We start from the raw sequence: 17,123 nt of genomic DNA, 5'->3' as shown, positions 1-17,123 counted from the left end.
AAGATCTCTGTGGTTCAGCTATTTGAGCGTGTTTCTTATTTTCTTTGTTTAAAAAATATTCTGTAATAGTTATTTCAGACCTCAGCAAATGGATGACAAATAGCCACATTTTAGTTAAACCAGAATGTTCTTTAAAACCATTTCTTACCCTGCTTTTAGTGCTATTTTCGTAGCTCTGTGGGTAACAACAGCATATTTCTTTCTTTGGAGGTTCCAAATACTAGAAATACTTTAGGGGAGTGATTTTTGGTTCAGTTTGTATTCATACAGATAGGTTATATATCATGGGTGTTATATAATGCCTGTAATTTAAGAGTCCACAATGAAAACAAAACATTTATTATATTCTGAAGCATTTCCAGGGAGTGAATAACTATGATTAACTGAATAGGCCATTAGCTACCACTATTACTGCTCAAATGCAGCTGAAATAGCATTTATTTAGTGGTAAAAAATATTTGGCAGCACTGCACTTGCAAAAAAAAAAACCCCAAAACTTTACATTTGGAAAGTCTTCTACATTCCTAGGAATCTCCAAAGAAATGGTATTTAAAGGCACAGACTCAATTTTCTTAGGCTGCAACTGTACAAGAAATATACTAAGTATATAATTTAGGTGAATATTGCATTTTAACAGTCTTATACTAACATATGTAAGAATTCAATAATCAAAGTAGCTGTGGCCATAAAGTTTTCTATGGATTGATTAAGCCTTCTCACTCAATTATCTCCATTTTATTGTACATATTTGCTTCTGGTCAGATGCATTTGTTCTCTGCAGTACATAACTTTTCCCAAGTGTTCGGATCATTGAGGAAATATGTTCTGGAATTAGAAAAAAAATATATATACCTGTTCATTTTAGCAGAATTACTAATGAAATAATGATAGCAAGATTTTTCTGCTAGTGATATGAGCCAAAGAACCCAATCTAACAGATACTAAGTTACTTACAATATTTTAATTATGTGTTTTGGTTTTTTAATGCTGTCTTGGTATTGAAATAGACTGTTCTTTTTTATATATCTTAAAAATCTTCTACTGCAATACCTTCTATTGCAATTTCTACTGAAAGCTTTGATTACAGTAAAAGAATTTTCCTCTGTGATGAATTTTAGTTCAAAACAAGGAACAGAGTATTTCTTCAAGGTAGCATTAAGGATCTTCAGATTGCTTTTTAATATAATATTCTTGGCAGTTGAATCTGATCAGAAACCAACTATCCTCTGAAGTTTCTCTATATTCTGTCTCAAACTTGCTAATGTATTTCATTATTTCTGTGATGTCAGATCTCTTTAGAAATGCTGGTGGTAGTTGCAGTAAGAAAATATTATAGTAATTTTCAAGAATATTTCTGATTTAAGTCCTTCAGTGAAGAGGAATTATATGAATTTGGCTGTGTTGCACTCTGGAGATCCTTGGCATCCAGAGCAGGCTGCATTCCCCAGCTGACTGATTCTGATGGATAACTTTCTGTGGATTGGGTGGTCTGTGGTGGAGTTGAGGAGCAGACTCTAGCTCTAGTGATTGTCTTTTTTTTTAGAAAAAATACTATGTCTTTGCAAATGAAGTTGCTTCCCCCCCCCCCCCCCCCCCCATTTCTTGGAAAAAATAATGTCTATTGACAATCGTACACTTGAAAAAACTAACGATTTTGAAGGACAATGCCTGATAACTCTAGAACTTCACAAGATTTTAAAAGTGGACGTGTGCAAAAGAGATCATTTTAAAATCGGAGGTATTAAGAGAATGCAACTACCAGTGTTTAAAAACAGATCGTCTTTGTCAGAGCTGATGGAGAATAATGATGATGGAGATGTTTCTTGATATGGAGAGTGCAGAAACCAAAGATGGGATCAGGAGCTGGTAAAATAATAAGTTTTTGCTGATTGTGATAATTTTTTATACAGAGCAATTCCCATTATTTTTTGTTAAGAGGCACATTACAGATTTTTTTAAGAGACAGATTTAAGCACGCCAGAAAGTCTAAAAGGTGTAATATGAGAGAAAGTTTAAAAAAAAAAAATCTGTTTAACAGTTCATCTGGTTAACCTGCCAGGATGGATTTAATAGTAAGTCATTGGAAGACCATAGCTGGCATCACAGCAGCCTGTAGTCTTCAACAGGTGAGGAGCCTTGGCAGTGCTCTGGAGGTCTGTCCCATAATGATTATCTGAGGTATTTTTTATATCTTGTGGCATTTGATTGGAATAATTGAAATGAGTGAGTATTAATACCAGTGTAGATTGAGTCAATGCTTTTAGAATTTGCAGAGAGGCAGCTGACTAGAAAATGGAGTTAATGATCTGAAACAAAATAACCTATGGGAAGATTATCTTCTGCTTATTTAATGCTGGACTGATCTACCATAAATACAGAGACATTTATAGAATAACAAGAGTATGGAAGTAAGAAGCATTCTGTTTACATAATCTATAAATTTTAATTAAGTTGCCAAAATGTTTTTGGTTCCAGGCCCAACAAGACAGAATCAGACTGGAATTACTGACTTTGTGATCAATAGCAGCTGAGGTCACAGAGAAATCACAAGTAATGACAAATCCGAACTTGGACCTAAAATAAGATTATTTAAGTCATTAATTAAAGCTAAATCTAAATAATTGCATTTAAATGTAGACTGATATTTTCAAGTAATTTTTAGGATCTGTAAGAGAAGCTCCATGTTTTAAAGTTCACCTTTCCTGGCTATTCATGCATTTCTAATTCACCAGGGACATAATCCCTGCACTGCAGCAATTGGAAAAAGTATTTCCACTGCAAAGTGAGAACTGTGAAGGGCATGTGGGGAAGCAGGCTAATGGTCTTCAGTACATGGCTAAGAGCAGGCAGAAGATACGACTGCTGGACAGCAGAGTGCACAGAGGAAACACATTCATTCTGCAGATTGACAGACCCCTAGCATGCAACTGCAGATGGGTGGGTACCTTTCGTCCAAAGGAGATGCTGCAAGATCAGGATAAAATTTAGTATTACAAATATTAAGTTGGGCATTCAATAAAGTAAATAAAGTTTCTACAATTACTTTTTGGAGACAGCAAAACAAGGGAGAATAAAAAGGTGTGTTTGTTATTTGTGAGATATTTCTGAGCCATTTCAGTTGTGTTTAAAAAAAGGTGAAATCTTAGGAGGTATCAAACAAGGTAATTCTAGCAGAGAAAGTCAAGTTATCAATGTCTTAATCATAGAATCACTTTGGTTGGAAAAAAGCCTTTAAGTTTATCAAGTCCAGCCATTAACCCAGCACTGCCAAGTCCACCACTAAATCACATCCCTAAGGACTAGTTCTACATGTCTTTTAAATACCTCCAGAGATGAGGACTCAACCACTTCATTAGGAAGCTTGTTTCAGTGCTTGACAACCCTTTTCAGAATGAAAATTTTCATAAGATCTAATCTAAACCTTCCCTGGTACAACTTGAGGCCATTTCCTTTTGTCATGTCGCTTGTAACTTGGGAGCAGAGACTCACCCCTACTGGCTACACCCTCCTTTCAAGGAGTTGAAGAGTGTGATGAGGTCTCATCTGGCCCTCCTTTTCTCCAGGCTGAATAACCCCAGCTCCCTCAACCACTCCTCACAGGACTCTCTCTCCAGACCCTTCACCAGCTCTGTTGCTCTTCTCTGGCCACGCTGCAGCCCTTCAGTCTATTTCTTATATTGAGGGACCCCCAAACTGAGCACAGGATTTGAGGTGTGGCCTCACCAGTGCTGAGAACAGGGTGACAATCACTGCCCAGCTCCTGCTGACCACACCATTGCTGATCCAGGCCAGGATGCCATTGGCCTTCTTGGCCACCTGGGCACAGCTGGCTCATGTTCAGCTGCTGCTGACCAGCACCCCCAGGCCCTTTTCTGCTAGGCCACTTTCCAGCTATTCTTCCCCAAGCCTGTAGCACTGCCTGGGGTTGTTGTGACCCAAGTGTAAGACCTGGCACTTGGCTTTGTTGAACCTCATGCCACTGGCCTCAGCCTGCTGGTCCAACCTGTCCAGATCCCTCTTCAGAGCCTTCCTGCCCTCCAGCAGATCAACATTCTCACCAAGCCTCGTGTCACATACAAACTGTCTGAGGATGCACTTGATGCCCTCCTCCAGAACATCAATAAAGATATTTAACAGAACTAGCTCCAACACTGAGTCCTGAGGAACCTCAGGACTTGTGACCATCCACCAGCTGGATGAACTCCATTCACCACCACTGTGGGCCCAGCCATCCAGCCAGTTTTTAACCCAGTGACTGGTGCAAGAATTCCTGTCCAAGCCAGAGGCAGCCTGTTTTTCCAGAAGAACACTGTGGGAAATGATGTCAAAGTCCAGGTAGACAACAAGCACAGACTTTTTCTCATCCTCTAAGCAGGCCATCTTGCCATGGAAGGAGAGCAAATTAGTCAAGAAAGACCTGCCTTTTACAAAGCTGCAGTGTCTGGGTCTAATTCCCTGGCTATCCTGTACATGTCATATGGTATGTACAGGCACTCAAGATGACCTGGTCCATCACCTGCCCTGGAACCAAGGTCAGGCTGACAAGCCTCTAGGTCCCTGGATTCTCCTTTTGATACTTCGTGTAGATGGGCATCACATTTGCCAACTTCCAGCCATGTAGGATCTCACTGGTAAACCAGGACTGGTGATAAATGATGGAAAGTGGCTCGACGAGCACTTCTGCCAGCACTTTCCTTGAATGGATCCCATCCAGCCCATAGACTTGGGTCTGTCTCAGGGGTGTAGCAGGTCACTAACAATTTCCCCTTGAGTCATAGAGGCTTCATTCTGCTCTCTATCCCTGCCTTCAGCTAAGGAGTCTGGGTATCCTTAGAACTATTGGTCTTTCTATTAAAGACGGAGGCAAGCGCATTAAGTACCTCAACCTTTTCCTCATACTTTATGTCTATATTTCACCCCACATCCAGTAAAAGATGGAGTTTCTCCTTAAGAAGCATTTTTATTGTCTTTCATAGCTGTAGCCAGATAAAGTTCTGGTTGGGTTTGGGCCCTTCTACTTTTCTGTCTGCATAACCTCACAAGATCCCTGTAATGATCTGCCCCTTCTTCTAAGGATTGTAAACTTTTTATTTTCTCCTGAATGCCAGCTGAAGCTCTCTGTTCAGTCAAGCTGGTCTTTCCTGACTGCTTTTCTTTTGACACGTGGGGATGGCCTGCTCCTGCATCTTTAAGATGTTTTGGTTTTTTTTAAGAATGCCCAGCTTTCCTGGATTCCTTTGCCTTTCACAACTGCCTTCCAAGGGACTCTGTCAACCAGTCTCCTAAACAGAACTTTGTAGGATAAAATCTCATCACTTACATTCCAGTAAGATTAAATCAAAAAGTGGAAGACACTGAGAGGCAAGCTAGAGAAAGAATAGGAAAGCCAAGAGGCAAGAGGATGATACAGATGTTGACTTAACCTAATAAAAAGTAGTTTGGGAAAGAGATTATGAAGCCAGTCTCTCTAATCACCCCTAAGAAGTTCACACCCAAAAAAAGAGAAAATATCTGTATTGTAAACACAGACTTCAGAGTTATAAATTGATCATGAAAATGCAGGCCTCAAATTAGGAAAAAAATATTCTAGGCATCAGAGCAATGAAATTCTGGAACAGTAAGCAAAAAGATGTTTAAAATAAAATTAGGATAGAGCTTGGCCAGTTAGTGCAGTCAATGGGAGAGGTCTGTGTGCTGAGACCTTTCAAAGTAGTACCCCTGCTTTGTACCCTTCCTATTGCACATAGTAAAGGGCTATAGACTGTTTTGTATGCTCCAGAGTTTGCTGTCAGGAACCAGATGCTCATAAGTATTCAGTAAAAAATTAAGAGACTTGAGTTGTGAGAGAAGAAAAATCCTGGGCGTTTGGGTCGTCTCAAGATTGCCACAAGCCATCAGTGTTACAGCTCTGACAAACACCCAGAGAGATGTAAGAGCTTCCAGTCCATTTCAGGGTAGGGGTACTGATTTGGGCTTCAGCTCCCTTCCTCCATGCTGCTGGAAGCCCAGCCTGGAGTCACTACTGCTTTGAGACAGTACAGGGAATCCACTGTGTCCTGCTGGCATACAATGTATTAGCCAATTGTTTGCTGGCAAACAATGTATTAGCCAGTTCCAGCTGATATTCAGTGACTGTGCAATGGCTCTTTATTTGCTTTGTCCCAGTGTGCCCATTTTTAGGAGCACACCAGCCCCACCACTGAGAGGCGGCGACATCCAACTTTACCTCTAGGGTGAGAGAGGCGCTGGTGCCAGGCGCTCCCCTCCCAGCGGCTCACGCCAGGGCAAGGCAGCACCCCGGGACAAATTCTGTTCTTACACCCTGGCAGCAAACAGCTCCCTGGAAAAGTCGCAGGCACCTGCAGGACTGACCCATCTCCTGCATCTGAAGAGGTCCAGGTTGTTTAAGGCTTCTCCTGCAGGACTGATGCAGCATGGCAGCAGTCACACTGTCGGCTCCCAGCTCTCGCACGGAACCTGAGGCTCTGTGGGGATGCTCTCGCCATGCCTGCCAGCTCTCGGCACCGGCCCACCCCGAGCTTGTCCTCACGGCTTCACAGCTTCAGCGCATACCAAAAGGGTTCGCTTGAGCTGCCCCTGCTGTGTTTATGGATGTGCCTTTGCCTTGAAGCAAACCAGAAGCAGTCGAGCTCAGCTGCGGAGAGATTGAGGCTGTTCTTCATTAACACCTTGAAGTGTTGTTTGCAGTTTCCAGCTCGCACCGTCTGCCATTCCGTAGCCACACCAATGAGCACTGTTTGGCTTGAATATAGATGAAGTGTTCTAGCAAGTACGTCGTGAGTTGGCTCATGATCAAGTTTCAGTCATGTAAGTGTGTAGGCATACCCCCAAACAAACTTAAATCTTTCTCTCCATCACGGCAAGGCAGAGCAGGATAACTGCGTCAGCCAGCAGAGCTGGAGACAGTATATTTGAATGTTTCTTGTCATGCAAATGCCAAATATTCAAAAATTGTGCCTTGCAAAATTATGAGACTGGCTTTAAAATAGTGTAACCTTAAAATAAAGGCTCTAGAAACCTTTTATCTTCTGCTTTTCTCAGATCCTTCTGAGCCTATCAGCACCTAAAAATCACATTTTTCACCTTTTCATTTATGAGCATAGAAAAATGAACTAAAATATGAAAACTCCTATTCATGCATGAACAACTTTCTTCAGAAGGAGAAGCTTTACAGAAAAACATCATATCGTGGAGCTCACGAGACACTCTGGAGCTGATAACACTGGATTTGATAAAGCCAAAGACTGAATTGGCCAAAGTTTGCACAGCTGTAAGAATGATATAGTTCAGATTACAGAATTCTTGCTGACAGAAGGTACATATGGGTTAAAAATCACCAGGTATAGATTACCTGAAAGGAAAGGGAAAAAGTAAAATGTCAGAGGGGCCTACAGTTGTTGTCTTATGCAGTGCAGTACAAGCATTCTCAGTCACACACCAGGGAAACTGCTTCAAGGCTGTGAAATTCTTTCTTCAGCCCAGAACTCACCCACTCCCATAAAAAGTTACTTGATGCCAGCCTGCATTTTGGAGGACTGGCAACTGGATTATCACTTGGTACCCTAATCAGGTCTTACCTACAGAATGTGTGCCACTGGACTGTTCATTTCTAACTGATATCACATACACCACCATATTCAGTGCAGAAAAGCTTTGAAAGTTCTTCAGATTTTTAAATTGTGTTACATAGGTGTTTTTCTAATGGTTTTAAATTGTTTCAAATTATATACTGCTTGTGTTTAAAGTATACACTACTTTTTAAAAGTTTCATGTGGTTGTTAAACTAGCAGATTCTTGTTGATTTTAAAATACACTTCTAAATAAATTCTCTAAAGGTTTAGAGTCTTTGTTGTCCATTGTAATTAAGTATAAATTCAGCACATTGTAACTTCCCTTTTGTCTTATATCACCAATAACTTTATGATATCAAGACTCTTAGATATATTCTAATACTTAATATTTGCATTTTAATTTGTTTAAAAAGTGAAGTATATAAGAATCTTTTTGTATCTAGATACAGAAATAATATAGCAGTTCAAATATTGAGCATTACTGCAATTTTTTTCCCCAAGACCCTTTTCTATGACCCTTAGATCATAGAAAACACCTCATAATTTTCAAATTTCCTACTGCATCTTCATATATGACAGCACTGTATATATAAAACATCATATGATGTTCCAAATGTTATTATTATCTTGATAGAGGCTTCTCTAACATTAGGGACAAGGACTTCATAATTTAATTCAAGTATTGCAATGATCAGCATTCCCACAGTGTAAAGCTTAAGACATCTGACCTCAAGGAACAAACAGATTGAGGTATGTCATTATCAGCAATCTAGTCTTTACCCACAAACTTTCACTGGAATTTAAAGTCAGTTAAATTAAATAGGTTTTATGCGGTTTGATAAAATGAGGAAGTTTTGCACTTTCTATTAATCTCTATTTGATAACTGCAGTCTTAATTACACTGTTGCTAATTTTCCCTCCTCAGCCAACACACACACGAAGGTTGTACTATTTAAATACAGACTCCTTTTGAAAAGGAGGCGTGGGACTCATCTCACTTTACTCTTGCAGTACATTTACACTGCAACGCTGACTGCTCTGTCTCTGTAGCATAGAGTGAGCACTGTGCAGTGCGAGTCAGACACCCACACACCTCTCATGGCTGCTCCTGTGTTAGACACTTAGGCGAGCACGGCACAAATTCTCCTGCCATCACTGACTGGCTCCACATGACTCTGGTTGGATACTGGCATTTATCACGGGTTTGCTTGCCATGGATTGCAAAGAGAACAATGATGATCTTTTAAGATAGGAGTCACCATGACACATCTTTCCATGTCAGCAAGGTATCAGCTCTTCTGGTCCTGAGCAAGCTGCTGCCTGGACTTTCACTTACGCTTCTGACTGAACAGTTTGTCTCTCTTCCCCTGTCATTGTGAGCAAAATCTTGACTCTCAGAAATCCTAGCGCTTTTGACAAAAAGACAAAAGTAATTTTGGTATCTGTATGTCTACAATTCTTGATAAAATGTCCTAAATCTCTATAATTTATAATCCCTAGAGCTGTTCTCAGTAAGGAGTAGACATCTGCTTTGTCTCAGCTTCAGGACTTTTGACTTCCTGTAAAAAGCAGGTTTCTTGTGGGATTTCCTCTGTCTTGGCAGTCAGACAGCAAGCTGTACATCATGAGCAGTCAGGCTGGCTCACCTGTCCTTTGTCCTGTTTCCTTCATTTCCTCTGTAGAAAGCTGGGAGTATTTATGTGTACTCTTTATGCTGCTGTCCCTCTGTCACCATGTATTTTGCAGAGGAAGTCAGTCTCACTTTTCTTTCACTGAAAATCCAGTGGGATATATCCCTAAAAATCAGACCAAATTTTGTGTAATTGAAGGTGGGCTTTGTGTTGTATTTCAGCTTCTGCTGGCCTCCCGTTCTTCCAGTCCAGAAGGAACTGAGGACTCTGTTTCCATCTTGGGGAGCAAGTTATTTCACTTTCCTGAGTAGCGCAGATGACACAAACAAACTGTATCATAGAGTAAAAAGTAGAAAAGGTCTGCTAATAATCTGAATTAGGTTAAGAAGAGTGATCTGTGTCTCCTGTGTTTGTGGAATTGGCTTGTATCTCCATAAAGATTAATGTAAATGGTAACCTTTTCTTTGCAAATCTCAATATGACTGGTCCTGTTGGTCTTAGCAGTCCTGTTCTGTATGTTTCTGATCAAGATATATTTTGCAAGATAAACTGTAAACAATAATTTTGTGGTCTAGAGTTTTGTGAAGTTGTGCAACTGATTTGTTTCTAAACTGTAGTATGTGTTTGTTGTTTTCTCAGTGGAACATTTAATTGAACAAAACTCAATTTTAAAAGACTGTGAAATAATTCCATTAGTCTGAATTGAACAATATTTCAGTAAAGCACATACTTCATAAAAATAGCCACATAGGTGTGAAATCAATTGTTAGCAAGACTGTTATCACTTGAAATCTTCTGTCCATAATTTCAAAGTCTATATAATTATTCTTAAAATATATTTCCTAGTATTAGCAGCTTTATTTGAACAAGACTGTATGGCAAAATATTTCAGTTGTTACTATTCTTGTGTGCTAGGGAAACGGGCTAGAATAATGTGAGTCCATAAGTTGTTTGGAAACCATATACAAAGAGTAGTTCTCAATGATACAGCATTTAGTAGAGTTCTTCAAGTGTTTTTTTCCTTGTTCCAGTAATATTCACTATTCTCACTGATGGCTTGGATGAAAGGTTAGAATGTACACTTAATAAATTCATAGAGCAAAACAAGCATTTTGGAAGCAAGGCTGTGGAAAATGACAAAGTAAAGATAAACTATGCTGATGTTTAAAAATAAGTTAGACAAACATCAGCAAGTATCACATTGGTCGGGGTGAACAAAGAGATCTCTCACATCACCTGCTACCTCTGTTCCTTTAGTGATTTCTGTTTATGTGATAATTATAAGAATAATAATTATACATAAAAGAAGTATTTTGTGTAGCTCCAGAAAATTGCAGGGTATGTAACCAAAAACTTAGCATTAGTTTTGGAATTTATTGCATGGCTTTTGTATTTACTTTAGATTGAAGCAATTCTACTTCTTATCATTTTGCCCATGTCAGTACTGATTGAAAATTACTAGGGTCTGATGGCTTTGTGAATGGTCTCTTTGAAATAAATACGTGAACATAGTCAAATGTCTGTGGTAGGATATAATGCATTCATACTCATAAGAAATTTTGCTCTTCAACCTACTTACAGTCCATGGAAAAAGATGGACACCTTGTTGAGGTTACCTAGGGAGTGGGGTAATCACCCTCCAGAAGTGCCTCTGCCTCTCCTTCTACATATTCTGCAGCAAATATATATTGGAGGTGTATTCTTAGGCTTTCCTTTCTTAGTCTGTGATACTAGAAGTTTTATGTTCTTTGGACTTCACTGGGGATTGGAAAAATTATAATTGGCAGAAAATCAGAATAGATAATGTAGAGGACTGTTCTGACCCTTGGTTCTGTGAAGCCCATTCAATGAGTCATTTATGAAGGTTTTATAGTTGTTATCAATACATAATGAATATGACCAGTATATGCTAGAGATAGTTCTACAACAAACTCATAGAAGCCTCTTATTAACCTGTTGGATTCTTGCTCATTGCTTGTTACTCTTCTAGATTGTTTACTCTGTGTCTTGTGTACAGTGTGTGAGAGAGACAATACAGGACTTTAATCCAGAAAATCTGCTATACGAAATTAATTTTTACAGGGAAAATATTTTATTGTTGTTTTTAAAGTACTAAGCTACTGGACATTTATTTTTTAAATAATGGTATGTTTAATCCTGGATAATGTTTTAGGAACCATATGATAAGGCCTTTCTCCCTCATAAGTATTGTGTGGCTAACAGAGAGACTGTAAATTTTATCCCAAGTCTTTTCTTAATGAAGCATTTGCTATTGCATGGCTTAAAAAAAAAAAAGGAAAAGGCCTCATTTATAGGGCTTTTTAAAAATTGGAATTAAACTCCATCAACCAGTGATGACTAGTTATTGTTCCTTTTGTCAACAGGCAAGATGAAGGAAGTTGTGGCAGCTTACCATGTCCCGGCTCTGCAGAGCTAAGTGAGAAGTGCGCCCACGTTCTAGCACGCATCACATCCCATCGACCTTGGGTCTGGAGTGCCAGCAGGATCCCAGCGCTGCGCTCGGAGACGGCTCTGAGCACCTCAGTACCCCGTTTTTGACAGAACCCAGGGATGGCAATATTACACACCAGTATATTACCTGTCTGGGGCAGGTTTAATTTTATAAATTAAAACAATAAACTCTATGAGTTTCTAGACCATATTTGTGCTGTTGAGGATGATCTGCTCAGATGAACAGTTTTGCATCCATCGAAGAGACAGGTTCTTCTGCTGGACCAGAAGATGACAGTGGACTGTATATTGTAACTAATACCATTTGTAGCATCTCCTAGTGCAAATAATTGAAGAACAGGTCGCAAGAAAATCCTGTAGGGAATAAGACATGCTTTGTTTTGATCTACGATTTTTTAAAAAGTTTTGTTATTTTAAAGATAACCACTTTTAGATAACACTATGTGTGCAGTCTATGTGCAGCTCTTCACTGTGGCTATCTGTATTCCAGAGATGATGAATTCCTTGTAAGACGCCTCAACCTTTTAAAATTTATGATTAATCTTTAAATTATGAGATAATGATGAAAAACTAGAAGGGAAAACTTCTAGGGCTTTTATTTGACTGGATGTCTCCAATTACTTCCTGTTAGTGTCCTAAAAGGAGAAGGAAAAGGCAGGAAGTAGAAATTAAATACAAAACCCCCCACGTTGCATTTCTCATTTTGGCATATGCACCTATCTAAATGTGTGTTTGATCTAATATCCAAGGAGAGAGAAACAGCTAAAAGTTAGCTGAGCCATCACACAAAAGGTCTGTGTTCTTGGGCAGTATTTGCTAATTTTGTCTCTTGAATAGCTATAGAAAAGAAGGAATATGTATATGCCCTACCATATGTGAACAGGACATACTTGCCATTCCTTTATTTATTTTTGCTCTTTCAAAAATTAAAGTGTCAGTTATTTGGAATGCTGTAGTCTGTGGTCTCTTTACATTTGTTTAGTGAGAGCCTTTCAGCAAAATCATTCCCATTACAGTGTAACTGCATGGTGACCACAGCTTTGGGCCTGTATAATAAAGATCTAAATTCAAAATTTTTTCCTCATCATTTTCTCTATTTTTATGTTGTATCTCCAAGTCTTTAATTGGAGTCCTGCTCATTGCTGTGCTTAGAAGATTTGGCAAAATTTTTAGGAAGGAAGGTATTTGTATGGTTGAACCTTGTTCTCCTTTGTATTATTATTTACAACAGATTAGAGGGCAGATACAAAATGTTAACAAATCAAAAGAGATGCTTAAATTCAATTTGCACGTGAGCCCCTGGGACAATAAGGACATATTTGCATCCTAGATTTAAGGCCATGCTCAAGTATTTGGCATCTGGTCTCTATTAATTAGCAATCCTGCAAAGGTATTGGAAGAAAAAGCAGCAGAAAAGTTGAGTCTAAACTGGCTTTGATTTGCTGTGTGTGATATATTGTGCTGAACACACAGCTGTGCTGTACAGAAGAGTTCAAAAGCCAGTCAGATTCTTTTTACTTCCTCCTTTTTTTCTTCTCCAAAGACAAAATTTTAAATTATAAAAATGTTCTTCATGTAGCAATTAAGTTTGTGTGAGCAAGAACTGCTCATGGCATTTAAAAAATGAATGTGGTCCTGACAAGGCTATCTTAGCCATGCTGCATTGTAGCAGGCGTTTGTCCCACTATGGTTAGCTCATAGCAAGTACCTGAATTCATACCAACAGAACACCTCTGACCTTTGAAATATTTTATTTGGGCATCACTATTATCCTGCATCTGACATAGTTGCATATGGATGGTGGAGTGCTCGCTGAAGTGACATCCATGCCACTGCATTTAAACACAAATAGGGGCAGACAGCAGCATCTCAGAGAAGTTCCCTGATCAATTTCAGCTAATCTAAGGCTGAGCTTGTGCTCACCTTCTGCCCTGCTCACATTTTTCCACCACCTCCCTCAAACAGCTGCACACCTAAGAGGCTTCCTGGTGTGACTGAAAACATCCTTGTGTAAGAGTTTAGCTCAAGTGCCAGCTCTGACCCCAGGGAAATGGTGGGAGGGAGCACCTTTTTATCAGAAGTTTAGTTTTAGGTTGGCTTACACTGATACAGGACCCATGTCCTCGGGTTCTCTGTGAATTAACTGATCTTACTACCTAAACTTACTGTTTCAGGACATTGCTTCCCTACAGCTAAGAGATATTCCTTGGTTCATTAACACCACAAAGAAAATAAATCACTGGAAATTAACTGAACCCTTAGAAAATAATATTAATGGATCTTTAAAGCTACTTGTGCAATGACAGTATTTGTGGCACCAGAAAAATACAATTCCATAAGAGAAATACATTCTTGCCATCCAAATTACTCTGAATATCAAAATGTTTTCAGAAAAAACAGAAGCGAAAGCTGTGGGCCAGCACAAGCCTGCTGTGCTAAGTATCAATGAGGTTTATGTTCAGTATGTGGACAGCTGGACCCACCAAAACTGTACATGCTTGAGCTTGACCGTGGCACCATTTGAATATGAATGACAAGAATGAATTGCCCCAAGAGCAGGGCTTTATTTTGGAGAAATGTCTTTTTGTCTGTACTGGAGGCTGCTGAAGTTTGACTGTCCTGTTGGGTGAACTTTTCTGATGAGATGGGGGAATGTTGCCCATCTGTTGAAGGAGTGAATAAAAACCATAACACAACAAAACAGGCACTCCAGTAAGGGCAAAGGTTGAAGCTTTTTGTTCTTTGGATGAATCCCCCTTTGAGATGCCTCTCCCTTGTCATCTGGACAAACCCTTCTTTGTGAAGGGACATGAATATGGAGAAACCGGCAGCACACTCATCCCTTCAGTCTGCTTCAAAGGAAAGTTTCAAAAGTCATTATTTTCTGGCAACTTTAAACATCTGAATGGAGGCAGTGCTGGCTTTACAAACAGTATTAGCTGATTTTGATGACTTGAGCAATTCAATACTTGTTCAATTAGAGCAAATACTGAATGTGGACTGTGCAGCTTAGCAGGCAAGAGTGTTGGTTTTGCTGACTGGATGTAATGTGTGAATATGGACTTCATATTCAAATAAGATGGTCTTAAGTAATTTCCTTCGCAGACAATAATCCATTCAGAGTAAGAACATCTGTTCAGGGCCCAGACCTGCCATAAATTGTAGGTTTAGAGACAAGTCTTTTGTCCAGCATTGTTGGGTACTAGACATGTAAGAACAGCTGACTCTCCAGGTCACAACTGGGGTCTCGATGACATGTCTCTGCTGCAGCTGAGCACACCAAATCTTACCTGTGGCTGCAGTTCTGTTCCTGCTGCCAGTCTGCACTGCTGTGATAGCACAGGCTTTTACAAACTCCAGCTTGCTTTAGGTTGCTTACATTGGGTTTGAACTATGTGTGTGTGTGTATGCTACTGTTGATTCAGCCTATACATACACAGAAAACCCCACCAGTAGCCATCAAATGGTTATATTTGTTACCTGTTACTCAAAAAAGCCCATGGATTTAGAAACTATGGTCATATTTCATAGGCAATTATGTGCCTTACTTTTTAAATTCTCTGTTGCAGCTTTCATCTAGGAATCTAGGTTTAGCTTGGATATTAGGAGAAAGTTCTTTACTGTGAGGGAGGTGAGGCACTGGGACAGATTGCCCAGTGAGACTGTGGATGTTCCATCCCTGGAAGTGTTCAAGGCCAGGTTGGATGGAGGTCTGAGCAACCTGGTCCAGTGAAAAGTATCCTTGCCCATGACAGGGGATTGGAACTAGATGATCTTTAAGATCCCTTCCAACCCAGACCATTCTATGATTATGTGAAATCTTGTCAAATATTAACTAAGGGGAGTCTCAAAGAAGTTTGCAGGCAGACTATGTTTTATTCTAATGTTTAAGTAGGTAAAACAAGTCACCAGAGAGCTAAGTAACTTCATGGATATTTCACAAGAAGTTGCTTCACTGCAATCAGCAATAAAAAAATGATTGTGTAAGGAAGACAACATCCTAAGAAGTTATCACATGATTTTTGTCACTCCCTGTTATGTTTGCCTTCTATGTGAAGAGAGCTCTTCTGTCAGCAGCTTCACTTCACCTCAGCTGCTCTGAGAGTTCTGCACCCATCCCCTCTACATCTTGCAAGAGACAATTATGTTACATTATTACTCTATATGGTAACCTTAACTGCCCTCCAGGAATCGCTGTGAAGGGCCAGATCTTATCACAGTTTTCTTAAACTCCATGTCAGAGCTGGAAGGTCCACTTTTCCAAGGCACCCTATTGCCAGCACAGAGCTTTAAAATATTTTCTACTTTTTACTTACTACCACTAGAAATAAACAGAAAAAATGTTTGATCAACTTCAAAAGAAAAACTAGTCTGAAAAAAGTTGTCACCGTCCAACTCAGAGGGAAGCAGGTCAAAGTGTTCAATGAAATGTTCCTGAATGTAGAAGCAGGAGGCAGTGGTTGCAGAGGGCTGTGGGAGCTGTGCCCTGCCTGACCTCCCTGCAGGAGCCTGCTGCCAGAGTTGCTGGGAGGCAGAAGGCACTGTCCTCTCATGGCCCCACAAGGCACATTTCATGGCAGGTGAGCTTTGGCAGGAGAGGGGAAGCTTTTCCGAGCTCATTGTCACTCCTGAGGACAGCACAGCCATCAGAGTGATAGCAGGCACTGAATGGGAGCTGAAGCTGTCTGTGTTGGCAAGATGCTGCATTTTCAAAGCAATAATTCATTATTGTACTATTGTATTAATTATTATTCCCAAGGCACGTGATGGATTCACAGTCAGTGGGAATCCTTAAGTCAAGCTTCTTGACCCTTCAAAGGGTGGTGATGTCCTGGTGCAGGCAGAAGGGATATGGGGACTTATTGCTGACCTGTGCTCTGTGGAGGATCATAAGGACCTCAAAGCTGATGATCAAATGACCCAGGGCTCTGTGTTATCTAATCCCAGACTCCTTTCACGACCACCACTCTCTTTTGACACCAATATTCACTTTGCCTTCAAACCAGAGAGTCTGTGCTCTGTCTCCATGGGGATCTGGCAGTGCAGGTCTCTAACCATCAGTGGGTGTCAGAAAAATAGCAATTTCAGTTGTATCTTGTAAAAGTCAGCCAAATTTTCTTTAAAATCTCAACTGTGTAAGTTCAGACTGAACAACAAAAAAAATTTTCCTACTCTTACTTAGGCACAAAACTTCCTGCTAAATCCATTTTATACTGGAAAATTAGTAACTAGATATTCAAAATTGCTGAAACCTACCGCCTTCAGTAAAATTCTGGAAACTAGGCAAAACCAGGAGAGTGTTTGCTTGTTTGTTTATAAGAAGTTTTGTTTTGAAAAACGGCCAAAATTACATGTGATGTCCAGATCAGATTCCTACCCCAGAAGTCTTGCTTTTGCTGTGATGCTGAAGTGTGGTGTACAATACAGA

General features: G+C 39.8%; 1 protein-coding gene across 2 annotated transcripts in view; it reads left to right on the top strand.

The window, feature by feature from the left end:
* Positions 1-17,123, top strand: part of SCAF8 (SR-related CTD associated factor 8) — a 151,100-nt gene that overhangs the window by 75,795 nt on the left and 58,182 nt on the right. The window contains exon 21 of one of the 2 annotated variants that reach the window (XM_014886014.2): positions 11,608-12,768. The exons of the other annotated variant lie outside the window; for it this stretch is intronic. The gene's annotated coding sequence lies outside the window, so the exon portion shown is untranslated. Of the gene's footprint in view, positions 1-11,607; positions 12,769-17,123 lie in introns of those variants that run through there. 2 annotated transcript variants of the gene reach the window in all.

Source organism: Sturnus vulgaris, chromosome 3 (genome assembly GCF_052056855.1).
Source record: "Sturnus vulgaris isolate bStuVul1 chromosome 3, bStuVul1.hap1, whole genome shotgun sequence".
NCBI classification, from domain to species: domain Eukaryota; kingdom Metazoa; phylum Chordata; class Aves; order Passeriformes; family Sturnidae; genus Sturnus; species Sturnus vulgaris.
Note: the sequence above shows the minus strand (reverse complement) of the source record. Positions and strands in the feature narration are given on the sequence as shown.